Below are 16,253 nucleotides of genomic sequence, written 5' to 3' on the forward strand. Positions count from 1 at the left end.
GCTTCCGATGTCAGACGTGGGCCTGTGTCCCAGGGCGCCACCCCCTTCCTTTGGGGCAGGGACCAAAACCGACATTTCTACTCCACTGTGTGCAATAAACCTCCATGTTTGCCATTCATAAATATGACAGTGTTTCTCTTTCATACCTTTGACCACCAGGAACCTGATGTTTCATTGATGGCCAAAGCTGGATCTAGGGAACGGCTGTAGCTGATCCTTTCAAATATGGGGAATGGGCTGCTGTACTTCTCCCAGCATGAAACCTGGAATCTCCAGTATCAAGTCATGACTGGGAAGCTTTGACCTTCCAGATGCAACTCCCACCAGTGGCCAATGGTCAGGGCTTGGATCCAGAGTTGTTATCTAAGCAACATCTGTATCAAGTGGTCTGACCCTTCTTCTTCCTTTACACCTTAAGACTCACACCAAGGCAGATTTTAACCCTAGACCAGATTTTCACACACACCCCACACACCCATAGCCTCATTTGCTTAATATTCAGTCCAAAGAAGCGTTCTGCGAAACTCAAAAGCTTGCTCATTTTTTGGTGATCTGTAGTCAGTTCAGTAAAGGTATTGGCTTACAGTGGATATTGTATTTTATTCCATGGTGTTATGATTCTGCTTCTGGTTCTGATTTGTGTAAAAAGGGTAACGAGACCCTTGACCATTAGGTCCAGCCGTGACCGACTCTGGGGTTGCGGCGCTCATCTCCCTTTACTGGCCGAGGGAGCCAGCGTACAGCTTCCGGGTCATGTGGCCAGCAGGACTAAGCCGCTTCTGGTGAACCAGAGCAGCGTACGGAAACGCCGTTTACCTTCGTGCTGGAGCGGTACCTATTTATCTACTTGCACTTTGAGGTGCTTTTGAACTGCTAGGTTGGCAGGAGCTGGGACCGAGCAACGGGAGCTCACCCCGTCGCGGGGATTCGAACCGCCGACCTTCTGATCGGCAAGTCCTAGGCTCTGTGGTTTAACTCACAGCACCACATACTACCCTTCCTTTGTAGATTTCAGGGCTGATCACAACATACAAGATAATACAAGATAAAAAACACAAATTGCATAATAAAAAACAAAAACAAACCCCTATCTCCCCCAAAGCACCCTGGGGACACCATCCACTCACAGAAAATGTCCATTCATCTGTTGCCACCCTCTGGGCATTTTGGGGAGGAGGGACACAAAGAACGGCCTCAGATGATGATTTCAGGGTCTTGGTAGGTTCACATGGGGTGAGGGGCTGCTTGAGGAATTGAGGTATGATGGAATGGAAGGTATGATGGAATTGAGAGCCAGTGTGGTGTAGTTGTTAAGAGCGGTAGTCTGCTAATCTGGGGAACCGGGTTCGCGTCTCCGCTCCTCCACCTGCAGCTGCTGGGTGACCTTGGGCCAGTCACACTTCTCTGAAGTCTCTCAGCCTCACTCACCTCACAGAGTGTTTGTTGTGGGGGAGGAAGGGAAAGGAGAATGTTAGCCGCTTTGAGACTCCTGAAAGGGAGTGAAAGGTGGGATATCAAATCCAAACTCTTCTTCTTCTTCTTCTTCTATAAGATGCATCAAATATGGAGAGTTATGTGAGTATCACCCAGATGATGGGGTGAAGAACTCACCTGAGGGGCCTCACCTGTCCAGGGATGACCACAAGGCAGCTTCCAAACCACCTTTCCTTAAGAAGATATGATAGCCACCTTCAAATATCTCAAGGGCTGTCACACAGAAGATGAAGCAAGCTTGTTTTCTGCTACTCCGGAAAGTAGGGCCCAAACCAATGTCTTCAAATCACAAGAAAGGAGATTCCAACTAAGCATTCAGAAAAAACTTTCTGACAGTAGGAGCTATTTGACAGTGGAACAGTCTATCTCAGGAGTTTTGGTCTCTCCTTCCTTGGAGGCTTTTAAGCAAAGGTTGGATGGCTATCTGTCATGGATGCTTCAGCTGAGATTCCTGCATTGCAGGGGGCTGGACCTGATGACCCTGTGTGTCCCTTCCAACTGTACAAATCCATAATTCTATAAGACAGGGATGGGATCCTGTGGGTTCTGCAGGCAATACTGAAGATACCTCTGGCTACACATCACAATGCCTTTATTCTCCCTCCATTGTCATGGCAGGAGACTGTGGGAAGAAGGAGAACTCTTGGGCTGTGGTCCTGTTTGTGGGCATCTGGTTGGCCACTGTCACAATAGCCAAGGAAGTTGGGAGGAGCTCAGACCTTCCCCTGCCCTGTTTCAGGATATTACACACATGGAGGAATCTCATGTCTCCATGGAATCCTAACCACATATCCTGTCTTGGCCTCTCTGGTTTTTGTATTTATGTGTTTTGCACATCATATATTAGAGTCCAAGAGAAAACAAGACCCAGCACACCTTTTCAGAACATAGACCTACACAAAGTTTTCCAATGTTTGCATTTATTAAAAAGAAGAAGCTAAAGCATTTTTGCAGGCAAATCAAATCCTAGCTCCAATCCCGAGCCCACTTACTAAGGAGTCAGGCCGCACTGGCACCAGTGGGCTTACTCATGAGTAGACAGGCAGACAGGGCAGCTCCCTCTTGACTCCTTCCCAGCATTGCCTTCAGCGGCATCAAGCAAAGCGGTTTCTTCACAAGCAGCGATGGGGGTGCAGTCGAGGCAGCTGCACGTCAGAGGAGAGCAGGGTGGTCTTCCTTTCACCAGAGGTCTTGCACCGGAGATCTGCAGAGTTACTTGCCCCCTGTGAGAAGAGGAGACACTGTTAATATGGGTGCTGGTGGTGGTTCTGAAAACCCAGACCAGTGACTCCAACTGGGAGGCAGAAGAGCTGCTGTTGTCAGAGTTCAAATTGCACACAGAGGGTCTGTTTTGCAGAGGGTTGGACTAGATGACCACTTAGGTCCCTCCCAACGCTGCATTTCTATTCTGTGATAGTAGGAGAGACCTCTGGGCATTTCTTGTATGCACTTGGGGGAATTCGAGTGGGGCTTTGTTGCCACACACACTTTTTTTCTAATGTGGTTCCTTCGTCTTCCTTATGCGAACAGCAACCCCAGGAGAGGACACCTTTGAGGAGATCATTGTGTTGGTGTGCATTGAACTCTTTCCCTTCCAACTCTACAATTTTGTGATTCAATAACCACCTTCACAGGGACGTTTCACACAGGTTGCCTTTGCTATTTGAGGAGGGTCAGTGACTGAGCCCCCACCCCCTCATGCCATGAAGAGCTGTTCTTTGAGCCAAGGGAGGCTAAGGGGAGTTGTGGCTAAGAGGGTTGGAGACCTTTTATGGGGACGGCAAGGGGAGAGGACAGGGTTGTCACAACCCCCAGTGTGCACACTAATATTGTTCCAACTCACAGTGGATGTAAAGATTAAGAGAGAAGTGGAGTGGGGGGGAAACAGAGAGATGACTCTCATGCATTTGGGGTCATGATACACCGCTGACAATTTTTCGAGGAAAACTAAGATTTGATATAACTCACCTTAACGGCAACACACCCAGGGAGGACACCGGAATATTGGCCTTCGGGGTGGCCAGCACCTACCAATTCACATTACCCCTCTCTGCCTTCGACATCTCGGCCTGCAATTACCTTGGCCTCTGGTGAAATCTGGAGGAGGAAAAAGAAGACTGTGAAGGCTCTGTCTCTCAGGACTGACCTTCTACACCTTCCACAACTTATTCCACCATGGCCCTGCTGGCTTGGACACCCGGAGGGCACCAGGTTGGGGAAAGCTGGTGCAGGAAGAATGCAGGGCTGGAGCAGAGAGTCAATCACTTCTGCTGCCTCCCTGCACCTCCAGGACAGGGTCTGAGCCAAGGTGGTTGGGAAGGCTGCGACAGAGTCACTGGCTTCCCTGGGTGACCACTGGCAAACTGGGAGAGAGATGCCCCCTTGCCCAGGAAACTGGCCCGTTCTTTCACCCCCCGCAAAGCTGAGTTTGCTGAAGCGCATTATTGCAGATTTGAAAGCAAGAGCTTCTGTGGATCACATAAATGAGGTAATAAGAAGAGACTGGCTGGTGGATCCGGCCAAGGGGGCCCATTGAGTCCAGGATCCTCTTCCCACAGTGTCCAACCACAAGCCCCATTTGGGAAACTCTCCAGGAGGACAGAGGGGCAAGATCCCACCTCTTTGGGAGTCAGATCAAGTGGTGCTCAGAGTCAGGTTTAAAGTGAATAAAGCTGAGAGTTCTGGAGCTCAGAGAAGAAGCATCTGAGAAGAAGGCCATACCTGGAGCCAGCAGCATCAAGAGGAGGACGGCCACAGAGAGGAGGCAGAAGATCTTCATGGCTGGAGGTTGGTGGGAATCCTGGAGGTACCAGAAGCCAAGTGGAAGAGAAATTACCAGGGGAAGGAGAGGTCCCCGTACTTATAGGTGACTGAAGGACTGATGAAATCTTGTGGGATGCCAACCGTTGTTTGCAGGATGGATGTGGCAAGCCCTGAGCTTCATGTGCCAAGGACCAGCCAGAGACCACAGAATCATAGACTTATAGAGCTTCAGCACTGGAAGGTTACCCCAAGAGTCATCTAGTGCAACCCCTGCATTGCAGGAATCTCTGACTGGTGCCCATCCAACCTCTGCTTCACATCCTCCTGCATGGGAGAGAGCCCACCATCTTCTGAAGGGGTCTGTTCCACTGTGGAATAACTCAGATATTCCTAATGTTTTGAATCCATTGGTTGGGATCTTCCCCTCTGGAGCAGGAGAAAGTCAAGCTTCCTCCATTCTCTATGTGGCAGCCTTTGAGATATTGGAAGACGGCTCTCATTTTTCCTCTCAATCTCCCCAATTCCCTCAATCATGTAGGATGTGAAACACAAGAGCAGCCAAGTACAGAATTCCCAGAGTGAACATGTTTACACATGGGAGGAATGTTTGTCCAGCCAGCAGGTAAACTTCCTGTTTCCTTCTGGGCTAGGACAGACTTCCTCTGCATGTGACTAGAGGTGGGTGTGGCCTCACCTGTGCAGGTAATGACAAAAGCACAGGCAGGGCAGTCATCTCTCTCTCTGACTACTTTCTTCGAAGAAGCAACATCTGCTTAGCCAAAGATGCTAAGAGAGGACAAAGGGACTGTCTCCTTATGGGATAGTTTCCAGGTGTATGTAACTTTTCTAAACTAAGTCTGCCCTCTGGGATCCAAGTGTGATAATTTGGGGATAATTTGCTGTTTATAACTTTATAATTGGGAACGCAGGAACGGGAGATGTGAGGAAGTCCAAAATTTGATGAAAGTATGGTTATTAACTAATGGATTTGGTTGTTTTATCGTCTTTTTCCTTTTTTCCTTTTTTGGATGGTGTTTTAATCTTTCTATTTTCTTGTGTCTTTTTTCTTTTTTTCTTTTGGTACTTTGGTGATGGTTTTATGTGTATTTGATGATTATAAATGCTTAAAATCCTTAATAAAAATTATAAAAAAAACAATAAAAAAACAAAATATCTAAAGGATGGCCTCTCCCCATATGAACTGACCTTGACCTAGAGATCATCATCAGAAGCCCTTCTTCATGTGCCTCCTTCACAAAAGGTTTGGAGGGTGGAAATGTTGATTTTTTTCCATTGTCTGAAATATCCCCTCAACCCAGCACACCTTTTTCACAACATGAACCAACAGAAAGGTTTCCAATGCTTGCATTTATTAAAGAGAAAAAGCTAAAGCATTTCTGCAGGCAAACCAAATCCAAGCTCCCATCCCGAGGCCACTTACTCAGGAGTTAGATCCCAGTGGAAACAATGGGGCTTACTCATGAGTAGACAGGCAGACAGGATGGCATCAAGCAGAGGTGGGGGTGCGGTCGAGGCAGCTGCACATCAGAGGAGAGCAGGGTGGTCTTCCTTTCACCAGAGGTCTTGCACTGGAGATCTGCAGAGTTACCCCCGACCTGTGAGAAGAGGAAACAATGTTAATATGGGTGTTGATGGTGGTTCTGAAAACCCAGAATAGTGACTCCAACTGGGAGGCAGAAGAGCTGCTGTTCTCAGAGTTCAAATTGCACACAGAGGGATTGTTTTGCAGAGGGTTGGACTAGATGACCCCTTAGGTCACTCCCAGCACTACATTTCTATTCTATGATTGTAAGAGAGACTTCTGGGCATTTAATGTATGCACTTGGGGGAATTTGAGTGGGGCTTGGCTGCCACACATACTTTTTTTCTAATGAGGTTCTTTATCCTTCTTTTTTATGTGAACAGCAACCCCAGGAGAGGACGCTTTTGAGCAGATCATTGTGTTGATGTGCATTGAACTCTTTCCCTTCCAACTCTGCAATTCTGTGATTCAATAACCACCTTCACAGGGACGTTTCACACAGGTTGCCTTTGCGATTTGAGGAGGGTCAGTGACTGAGCCCCCACCCTCTCACACCAGGAAGAGCTGTTCTTTCAGCCAAGGGAGCCTAAGGGGAGTTGTGGCTAAGAGTGTTGGAGACCTTTCATGGGGACGGCAAGGGGAGAGGACAGGGATGTCACAACCCCCAGTGTGCACACTAATATTGTTCCAACTCACAGTGGATGTAAAGATTAAGAGAGGGAGGTGGGGGGGGGGAAGAGCAATGAGTCTCATGTATGTGGGATCATGAGACACCACTGACTTATTTTCCAGGCAAACTAAAATTAGAGTTAACTCACCTCTACGGCAACACCATAGGCGATAGCACGGAAATAATGGCCTTAGGGGCGGACAGCTGCCTCGCAGTATCCCATTCTGCTGTCGACATCTCTGAATGCAAGGAGGTTGTCCTCTGGTGAAATCTGGAGGAAGAAAATGAAGACTTTGAAGGATCTGTCTCACAGGACTGATCTCCTACACCTTCCACAAGTTCTTCCACAATGGCCCTGCTGGCTTGGACACCCGGAGGGCACCAGGTTGGGGAAACTGGTGCAGGAAGAATGCAGGGCTGGAGCAGAGAGTCAGTCCCTTCTGCAGCCTCCCTGCACCTTCAGGACAGGGTCTGAGCCAAGGTGGTAGGGAAGGCTGCTGTGTCAGAGTCACTGGCTTCCCTGGGTGGCCACTGGCAAACTGAGAGAGAGATGCCCCCTTGCCCAGGAAACTGGCCCGTTCTTTTGTCCACTGCAAACCTGAGTTTGCTGAAGCGCATTATTACAGATTTGAAAGCAAGAGCTTCTGTGGATCACATAAATGAGGTGATAAGAAGAGACTGGCTGGTGGATCTGGCCAAAGGGGGCCCATCAAGTCCAGCATCCTCTTCTCACCGTGTCCAACCAGATGCCCCATTTGGGATATTCTCCAGGAGGACAGAGGGGCAAGATCCCACCTCTTTGGGAGTCACACCAAGCGGTGCTCAGAGGCAGGTTTAAAGTGAATAAAGCTGAGAGTTGTGGAGCTCAGAGAAGAAGCATCTGAGAAGAAGGCCATACCTGGAGCCAGCAGCATCAAGAGGAGGACGGCCACAGAGAGGAGGCAGAAGATCTTCATGGCTGGAGGTTGGTGGGAATCCTGGAGGTACCAGAAACCAAGTGGAAGAGAAATTGTCTGGGGAAGGAGAGGTCCCCATACTTATAGGTGACTGAAGGACTGATGAAATCTTGTGGGATGCCAACCGTTGTTTGCAGGATGGATGTGGCAAGCCCTGAGCTTCATGTGCCAAGGACCAGCCAGAGACCACAGAATCATAGACTTATAGAGCTTCAGCACTGGAAGGTTACCCCAAGAGTCATCTAGTGCAACCCCTGCATTGCAGGAATCTCTGACTGGTGCCCATCCAACCTCTGCTTCACATCCTCCTGCATGGGAGAGAGCCCACCATCTTCTGAAGGGGTCTGTTCCACTGTGGAATAACTCAGATATTCCTAATGTTTTGAATCCATTGGTTGGGATCCTCCCCTCTGGAGCAGGAGAAAGTCAAACTTCCTCCATTCTCTACGTGGCAGCCTTTGAGATATTGGAAGACGGCTCTCATTTTTCCTCTCAATCTCCACAGTTCCCTCAATCATGTGGGATGTGAAACACAAGAGCAGTCAAGTACAACATTCCCAGAGTGAACATGTTTACACATGGGGAGGAATGTTTATCCAGCCAGCAGGTAAACTTCCTGTTTCCTTATGGGCTGGGACAGACTTCCTCTGCAGATGACTAGAGGTGGGCGTGGCCTCACCTGTGCAGGTAACGACAAAAGCACAGGGTAGGGCAGCCTTCTTTTTTTGACTACATGCGTCAAAGAAGCAACATCTGCTTAGCCAAAGATGCACTCTTGGCCTCCAGCCAAGAGAGGACAAAGGGACTGTCTCCTTATGAGATAGTTTCCAGGTGTATGTAACTTTTCTAAGCTAAGTCTGCCTTCTGGGATCCAATTGCGAACAGAATGTGAGTGAGTAAACTCTTTTTATACTTTTATAGAAGACTGTGCCATGTCTTATCTTTTATGAGGGAATAAGGGGGAAATATCAGAAGTTATTATAGAGGCTTTAGCGAGCCTGAGCAAACGCATCCAATGTGAGTTTAAAAAGGGGAATGTTACTCTGCTAAATTGTGAACTTGTTAACACAAGTTGGAAAGGCTATAATCAAGCAATATATCCTCTCCTGCATCCCTGAACATTCCCACAAATCATTCTACTATTTCTCTTGTTATGTGTTCTTGCCCCTCTGTCTCTTCATCACATTTCCAAAGACATTGTTTCCAGCTGCCCCCCAAATTCTTGGACTTTCACAGAAACCCTTAAGCCACCTTGGCTTCTCACTTTCTCATGATGAGTCCCAAATTCCCATCTTTGTGGAGGGGTGTGCTAACTTTAAATGGCTTCACATTTGGGAAAGCAGCAGGAAGAGAAAGGGGGGCGAGGTGGGTGTTGTGAGTCAACAGCATCTGGTGGAGGGCACCACATTGGCTACAGATTCCCCCCATTGAATTTGTCTCCCACCTGCCACTGCTGCCCTTTTCAATGCTGGTGGCCATCCTGAAATATCCCAGGGGAACTGAAGGAGGCAGTGGTGCGTCCGCTCTTAAAGAAAACATCATTAGATCCTTTAGATCTAGCCAATTACCGCCCGGTTTCGAATCTTCCATTCCTGGGTAAGGTGATTGAGAGAGCGGTTGCTGAACAGCTTGGTAGGTTTCTGGATGAAACATCGGCTCTCGATCCATTCCAGTCCGGCTTCCGCGCTGGTCATGGGACCGAGACGGCTCTGGTCGCCCTAACAGATGATCTCCGCAGGCAGCTGGATCGAGGCGGGTCGGGGCTGCTGATTCTTCTAGACCTGTCAGCAGCCTTCAACATGGTCGATCACGAACTCCTGGACCACCGCCTTGCCGACGTGGGGATCCAGGGCACAGTCCTTCAATGGCTGCGCTCGTTTCTCTCTGGTCGGGGACAGAGGGTGGCGCTTGGGGGGGAATTGTCATCGCGCCACTCCTTGGTGTGTGGAGTGCCTCAGGGTGCAATTCTCTCCCCGATGCTTTTTAACATCTTTATGCGCCCCCTCGCCCAGCTTGTCCGGAGTTTTGGGCTGGGTTGCCATCAGTATGCCAATGACACCCAACTCTATCTGTTGATGGACGGCCATCCTGACTCGGCCCCAGATACACTGACCAGATGTCTGGAAGCTGTGGCTGGATGGTTACGTGGGAGCCGGTTGAAGTTAAACCCTTCGAAGACAGAGGTCCTCTGGCTGGGACGGAGCGATATGGGATTGAGGGGGCAACTCCCATCTCTTGCGGGGGTGCAATTAGTGCCAGCATCGTCCGTTAAGAGTTTGGGTGTAATCTTCGATACCTCCCTCTCTATGGAGGCGCAGATTACAGCTATAACAAAGGCAGCATTTTTTCATCTCCGCCAGGCTAAGCAGTTGGCTCCTTATCTCTCTCGCCCTGACCTAGCCACTGTGATCCACGCGACGGTCACCTCCAGACTGGATTATTGTAACTCGCTCTATGTGGGGCTGCCCTTGAGACTGACCCAGAAACTCCAGCGGGTGCAGATGCCGCAGCGAGACTCCTTATGGGGTCTTCGCTGCGAGATCATATCCATCCGGTGCTATACCAGCTGCACTGGCTCCCGGTGGAGTACAGGATCAGGTTTAAGGTGCTGGTTTTAACCTTTAAAGCCCTATACGGCCTAGGACCCTCGTACCTACGGGACCGCCTCTCCTGGTATGTCCCACAGAGAAATTTACGGTCTGCAAATAAAAACATCTTGAAGATCCCAGGCCATAGAGAGGTTAGGCTGGCCTCAACTAGAGCCAGGGCCTTCTCGGCCGCAGCTCCAATCTGGTGGAACGCTCTGTCACAAGAGACTAGGGCCCTGCAGGACCTGATATCCTTCCGCAGGGCCTGCAAGACAGAGCTGTTCCACCAGGCCTTTGGTCAGGGCGCAGCCTGACCCCCTCCTCTGGCAATCGGCATTCTGCACAGAATTTTGCTTGATGGTTGCCATTAATTTGATTTTAATTTGATTTAATTAATTTTATAATGAATGTTTTTAGAATGTCGGATTACTTTGATTGTTGTTAGCCGCCCTGAGCCCAGCTTCGGCTGGGGAGGGCGGGATATAAATAAAATTTATTATTATTATTTATTATTAAAGGCAACTCCTATCTTCTTGCCAACAAAGGTCCTTATAGTTAAAGCTATGGTTTTCCCAGTAGTGATGTATGGAAGTGAGAGCTGGACCATAAAGAAGGCTGATCGCTGGAGTATTGATGCTTTTGAATTATGGTGCTGGAGGAGATTCTTGAGAGTCCCATGGACTGCAAGAAGATCAAACACATCCATTCTTAAGGAAATTAGCCCTGAGTGCTCACTGGAAGGACAGATCGTGAAGCTGAGGCTCCAAGACTTTGGCCACCTCCTGAGAAGAGAAGACTCCCTGGAAAAGACCCTGATGTTGGGAAAGATGGAGGGCACAAGGAGAAGGGGACGACAGAGGACGAGATGGTGGGACAGTGTTCTCGAAGCTACCAGCATGAGTTTGACCAAACTGTGGGAGGCAGTGGAGGACAGGAGTGCCTGGCGTGCTCTGGTCCATGGGGTCACGAAGAGTCGGACATGACTAAATGACTAAACAACAACAACAACATCTTCATCTTTTTCTGGACACTGTTTGAGCACTGTCCTGCTCTCTATTTGTGCGTTTGTGTTGTGCTGCTTTTATCGTATTTGTACTGCTTGCTTGATGCTTCATTTTAATATTTCTGGTTGTCACTGGTTTAAACATCTGTGCATTGTTGTGAATATATGGGGGGAGCTACAAAAAGTGGGTACCCAAAGGTGAGGGCAAGGCTTTTTAATTTAATTTTGGAGATGGGGGAGAAGTATCAGTGCCAGTCATGAGCTGTTGGTGTGGGCTGTGCCTGTAACATTTAGAAGGCAGTTGCTGGTCTTTTGCAATCTCCACAGAGATGGGCCCCAGGAGATGTCTTCAGCATCCTTTCCCAAGAGCCCAAAGTTCAAACCCAGCAAGCAAGGTGGGGACCCTGTGGTCACAGGGCTAAGTCCCATTTCCCCACCTGGTCTTGCTTCAAGTTAATGGACAAGCGTTGCTCCATCGGATGCCCACATTCAGCAGAGTTGGGTGAAGCAACTGCCAGATTCAGCACAGTGAACTTGGGAATGAGCCCAGATCAGAAGGTGATATTGAGGGACAGTGCATGGGATTGGGGAGCAGCAATGCCAAAGACATCCCTTTCCATGCAAACAGATTGAGGGTTGGACCTGTTGAAAAGGGGCAAATAACGTATGTGAGGATTCCTTGAAAATATTGTTACACTGCACCCAAATTGCTGAGCATGGAGAAAACCCAGGGGGTTCAGTGTGTGCCTAGAGTTTGGTTTCCTTGAAGGTGAGCAGAGACTTTGGTGTCTTTAGGAGATATAGGTTTGTTTTAAACATGTAGAGAGAGCCTGAGCATAAAATGGATGGGGTCACAGCATTAACACCCCCCAAATCATCCTTCTCAGTTATTCACAGCTTTGGGTCCCCTGCACAGCAAACAGGCATCTATGTCTCCAGCTTCCAGGCTGCTTCCAGTTCAACTCTCACACACCACATGGATCTCAAGGAAAACCACTCCCCACATGAACTGATATTGACCCTGAAATCATCATAAGAAGCCCTTCTTCATGTGCCTCCTTTGCAAGAAGTTTAGAGGGCGGAAATGTGAGAAGAGGACTTTTCTGTAGTGGCTCCCTATTGCTATTTGTCCATTGGCTCAAATATCCCCTCAACCCAGCAGATGTTTCACAATATGAACCAACACAAAGGTTTCCAATGCTTGTATTTATTAAAAAGAAGAAGCTAAAGCATTTTTGCAGGCAAACCAAATCCAAGCTCCAATCCCGAACCCATTTACTAAGGAGTCAGAACCCACTGGACACAGTGGGCTTACTCATGAGTAGACAGGTAGACAGGATGGCTCCCACTTGACTCCTTCCCAGCATCACCTTCAGCAGCATCAAGCAAAGCGGTTTCTTCCCCAGCAGAGATGGGGGTGCAGTCGAGGCAGCTGCACATCAGAGGAGAGCAGGGTGGTCTTCCTTTCACCAGAGGTCTTGCACCGGAGATCTGCAGAGTTAGTATCCTATGAGAGAAAACACTATTAAAACGGGAGTTGGTGGTAGTTCTGAAAACCCAGACCAGTGACTCCAACTGGGAGGCAGAAGAGCTGCTGTTGTCAGAGTTCAAACTGCACACAGAGAGTCTGTTTTGCAGAGGACTAGATGACCCCTTGATGCCTCCCAATGCTACATTTCTATTCTATGATAGTAGGAGAGACCTCTGGGCATTTCCTGTATGCACTTGGGGGAATTTGAGTGGAGCTTGGCTGCCATACACACTTTGTTTCTAATGTGGTTCTTTTTCCTTCTTCTTCTTTACCCAAACAGCAACCCCAGGAGAGGACACATTTGAGGAGATCATTGTTTGTGCGCTGGTGTGCATTTAACCCTTTCCCTTCCATCCATATTAATTTCTCTTCCAACTCTACAATTCTGTGATTCAATAACCACCTTCACAGGGACTTTTCACACAGGTTGCCTTTGCTATTTGAGGAGGGTCAGCGACTGAGCCCCCACCCTCTCACACCAGGAAGAGCTGTTTTTTGAGCGAAGGGAGGCTAAGAGGAGTTGTGACTGAGGGGTCAGAGAGCTTTCATGGGGACAGCAAGGTGAGAGGAAAGGGTTTTCAACCCCCTGTGCACACATTAATATTGTTCCCCTTAAACTGGCTGGAAAGGTTAAGAGAGGGAGGTGGAGGGAGGGACAGAGCGATGATAGTCATGCATTTGGGGTCATGAGACTAATTTTTGGGCACAGCTAAGATTTGATTTAACTCACCTTAACGGCAACACATTAGGACAGATGAACACATAAAAAGTGGCTTCGGGCACCATCTTATGCATTTCCCACCGATACGTTCACATATCGGAACAGCAACTTTGGCTCTGGTGAAATCTGGAGGAGGAAAAAGAAGACATTGAAGGCTCTGTCTCTCAGGACTGACCTTCCACACCTTCCACAACTTCTTCCACAATGGCCCTGCTGGCTTGGACACCCGGAGGGCACCAGGTTGGGGAAATCTGGTGCAGGAAGAATGCAGGGCTGGAGCAGAGAGTCAGTCCCTTCTGCTGTCTCCCTGGACTTTCAGGACATGGTCTGAGCCAAGGTGGTTGGGAAGGCTGCGTCAGAGTCACTGGCTTCCCTGGCAACCACTGGCAAACTGGGAGAGAGAAGCCCCCTTGCCCAGGAAACTGTCCCGTTCTTTTGTCCACGAGTGTGCTGAAGCGCATTATTACAAGTTTGAAAGCTTCTGTGAATCTTATAAAGGATGTAATCAGAAGAGACTGACTGGTGGATCTGCCCAAAGGGGGCCCATCTAGTCCAGAATCCTCTTCTCCCAGGGTCCACCCTAAAGTCCCATTTGGGATATTCTCCAGGAGGACATAGGGGCAAGATCCCACCTCTTTGGGAGTCACAGCAAGTGGTGTTCAGAGTCAGGTTTAAAAGGAATAAAACTGAGAGCTGTGAAGCTGCTCAGAGAAGAAGCATGTGAGAAGAAGGCCATACCTGGAGCCAGCAGCATCAAGAGGAGGACGGCAACAGAGAGGAGGCAGAAGATCTTCATGGCTGGAGGTTGGTGGGAATCCTGGAGGTACCAGAAGCCAAGTGGACTGGGGAAGGAGGGATGATACAAATTATAGGTGCCTCGAGGACTGTTGAAATCTACTGGGTTGCCAACCGTCATTTGCAAGATGTATGTGGCAAGCCCTCAGGTTCACGCGCTCTGAGGTTCATGAGGTTCTGAGCTTCATTCAGAAGATACCCCAAGTGTCATCTAGTCAAACCCCTGCAATGCAGGAATCTCTGACCGGTGCCCATCCAACTTCAGCTTCAAAAAATGGGCACCCAAATGTGATGGCAAGGCTTTTTAATTTAATTTTGGAGAACGGAGAAGTATCAGTGCCAGTCGTGAGCTGTTGGTCTGGGCTGTGCCTGTAACATTTAGCAGGCAGTTGCTGGTCTTTTGCAATCTCCACAGAGATGGGCCCCATAAGATGTCTTCAGCATCCTTTCCCAAGAGCCTGAAGTTCAAACCCAGCAGGCAAGGTGGGGAACCTGCGGTCACACGGCTAAGTCCCATTTCCCCACCTGGTCTTGCTTCAAGTTAACGGACAAGTGTTGCTCCATCGGACGCCCACAGCAGCAAAGTTGGGTGAAGCAACTGCCAGATGCAGCCCAGTGAACTTGGGAATGAGCCCAGATCAGAAGGTGATATTGGGGGACAGTGCATGGGATTGGGGAGCAGCAATGCCAAAGACATCCCTTCTCCATGCAAACATATTCAGAGATGGAGCTGGAGAAAAGGGGGAAATAACACATGTGAGGATTCCTTGATAATATTGTTACGCAACACCCAAATTGCTGAGCATTGAGAAAACCCAGGAGTTCCAGTGTTTGCCCAGAATTCAGTTTTCTTGAAGGTGAGGCGCTCAATTCCTGTCTTGCATAGGGAAGTTTTTAAAGTTTGATGTTTAATGTGTTATGATGTTTTTATACATATTTTTGAGCCACCCAGGGAGCCTTCCAACTCTACAATTCCAGGATTCTGTGATAAATGCAATTTTGCTCCATTTTGACCTGGCATTGCTGTCCCCCACTCTCACAAACCTCCCCCCCCCTCCTTCTGATCTGGGCCAATTCCCCATTCCACTGTGTTGCTCAGAAGTAGTTGCCTGTTACTTCACACACCTTTGCTGTCTGTGGACATTTGATGATCATGGAGCAATATTTGTCTGACTTGGAGACAGACATGGTGAGGAAACAGAACTCAGCGGTGAGACCACAGTGGTCTCTGTGGTGAGACCACCTTGCCTGCTGCATCTTGCATATCAGTCTCTTGGGAAAGGATGCTGAAGATGTCCCATGTCTGTGCTGGTTGCAAAAGATGAGCAGATGCCCTGGAAGTTTCACAGGACAGGACACAGCACAGACCAACAGCTCACAACTGGCACTAATACTCCTCCCCCAGAATAATATGGGAACCTGACCCTCACTTTTGAGCCCCCATCTCTCTCCCATGGACACATAAATTCACAACAGTGCACACAATTTCATACCAATGCCTGCCATTGCCAACAATATCAAAACCAAGTATTGATTCAGCATATCAAAACCAAGTATTGATTCAGCACTACTAGTAAAATGCAAACAGCACAACACACACATTCAGACCATTTGGAAAAAGAGGGTTTAACTTGCCCTTTCTTTGGAAAAATGGATATGGCGTATGATCGAGGGCACGGAAGGGCAATGGAACAGTTTGGTACTGGAATGATTGGGTTGTTTCCAAGGCTGCTGTCCTGTTAAGGCAAGAGATTTCTGCTTGGTATAGGACATTTCCCTCCTCTCTCCTAAAGACTCCCCCCAGGCACCTCAAAACCTGCACTAAAGTTTGGAATGACTCTCCAGATCATATTTGGGTTGTTCCTGGGGCAGAGATGGGGTTAGGTCAGTGTTTTCCCACATGAGGTGCCAGGGGAGGGGTGCTGAGTTTTGTCCAACTGAACATTAGGAAGATTTTTTTGATGGAAAAAGTTGTTTGACAGTGGAATTGTCTCCCTCAGAAGTTGGTGGACTCTCCTGTACTGGAGAATTTTAAGCAGAGATTGGACGGCCATCTGTCAGGATTTCTTTAACTTGGACTAGTTGACCCTCAGGGTCCCTTCCAAATCTATAATGCTAGGATTCTCTGATGATAATTGCAGGTTTGTTCCATTTTGACCTGAAAGGGGATAGGTCTAGCATTGCTTCCC

General features: G+C 48.6%; 1 long non-coding RNA gene across 1 annotated transcript; it reads right to left on the reverse strand.

Annotated features, from left to right (window-relative positions):
• Positions 1 to 12,214: 12,214 nt before the first annotated feature.
• LOC114594968 (uncharacterized) lies at positions 12,215 to 14,282 on the reverse strand. Its single transcript, XR_003706124.2, has 3 exons — positions 14,008 to 14,282; positions 13,279 to 13,395; positions 12,215 to 12,524 (listed from the first exon to the last, which is right to left on the reverse strand). It is a non-coding gene; the product is annotated as an uncharacterized LOC114594968 (long non-coding RNA).
• Positions 14,283 to 16,253: the final 1,971 nt, after the last annotated feature.

Source organism: Podarcis muralis, chromosome 3 (genome assembly GCF_964188315.1).
Source record: "Podarcis muralis chromosome 3, rPodMur119.hap1.1, whole genome shotgun sequence".
Classification (NCBI taxonomy): domain Eukaryota; kingdom Metazoa; phylum Chordata; class Lepidosauria; order Squamata; family Lacertidae; genus Podarcis; species Podarcis muralis.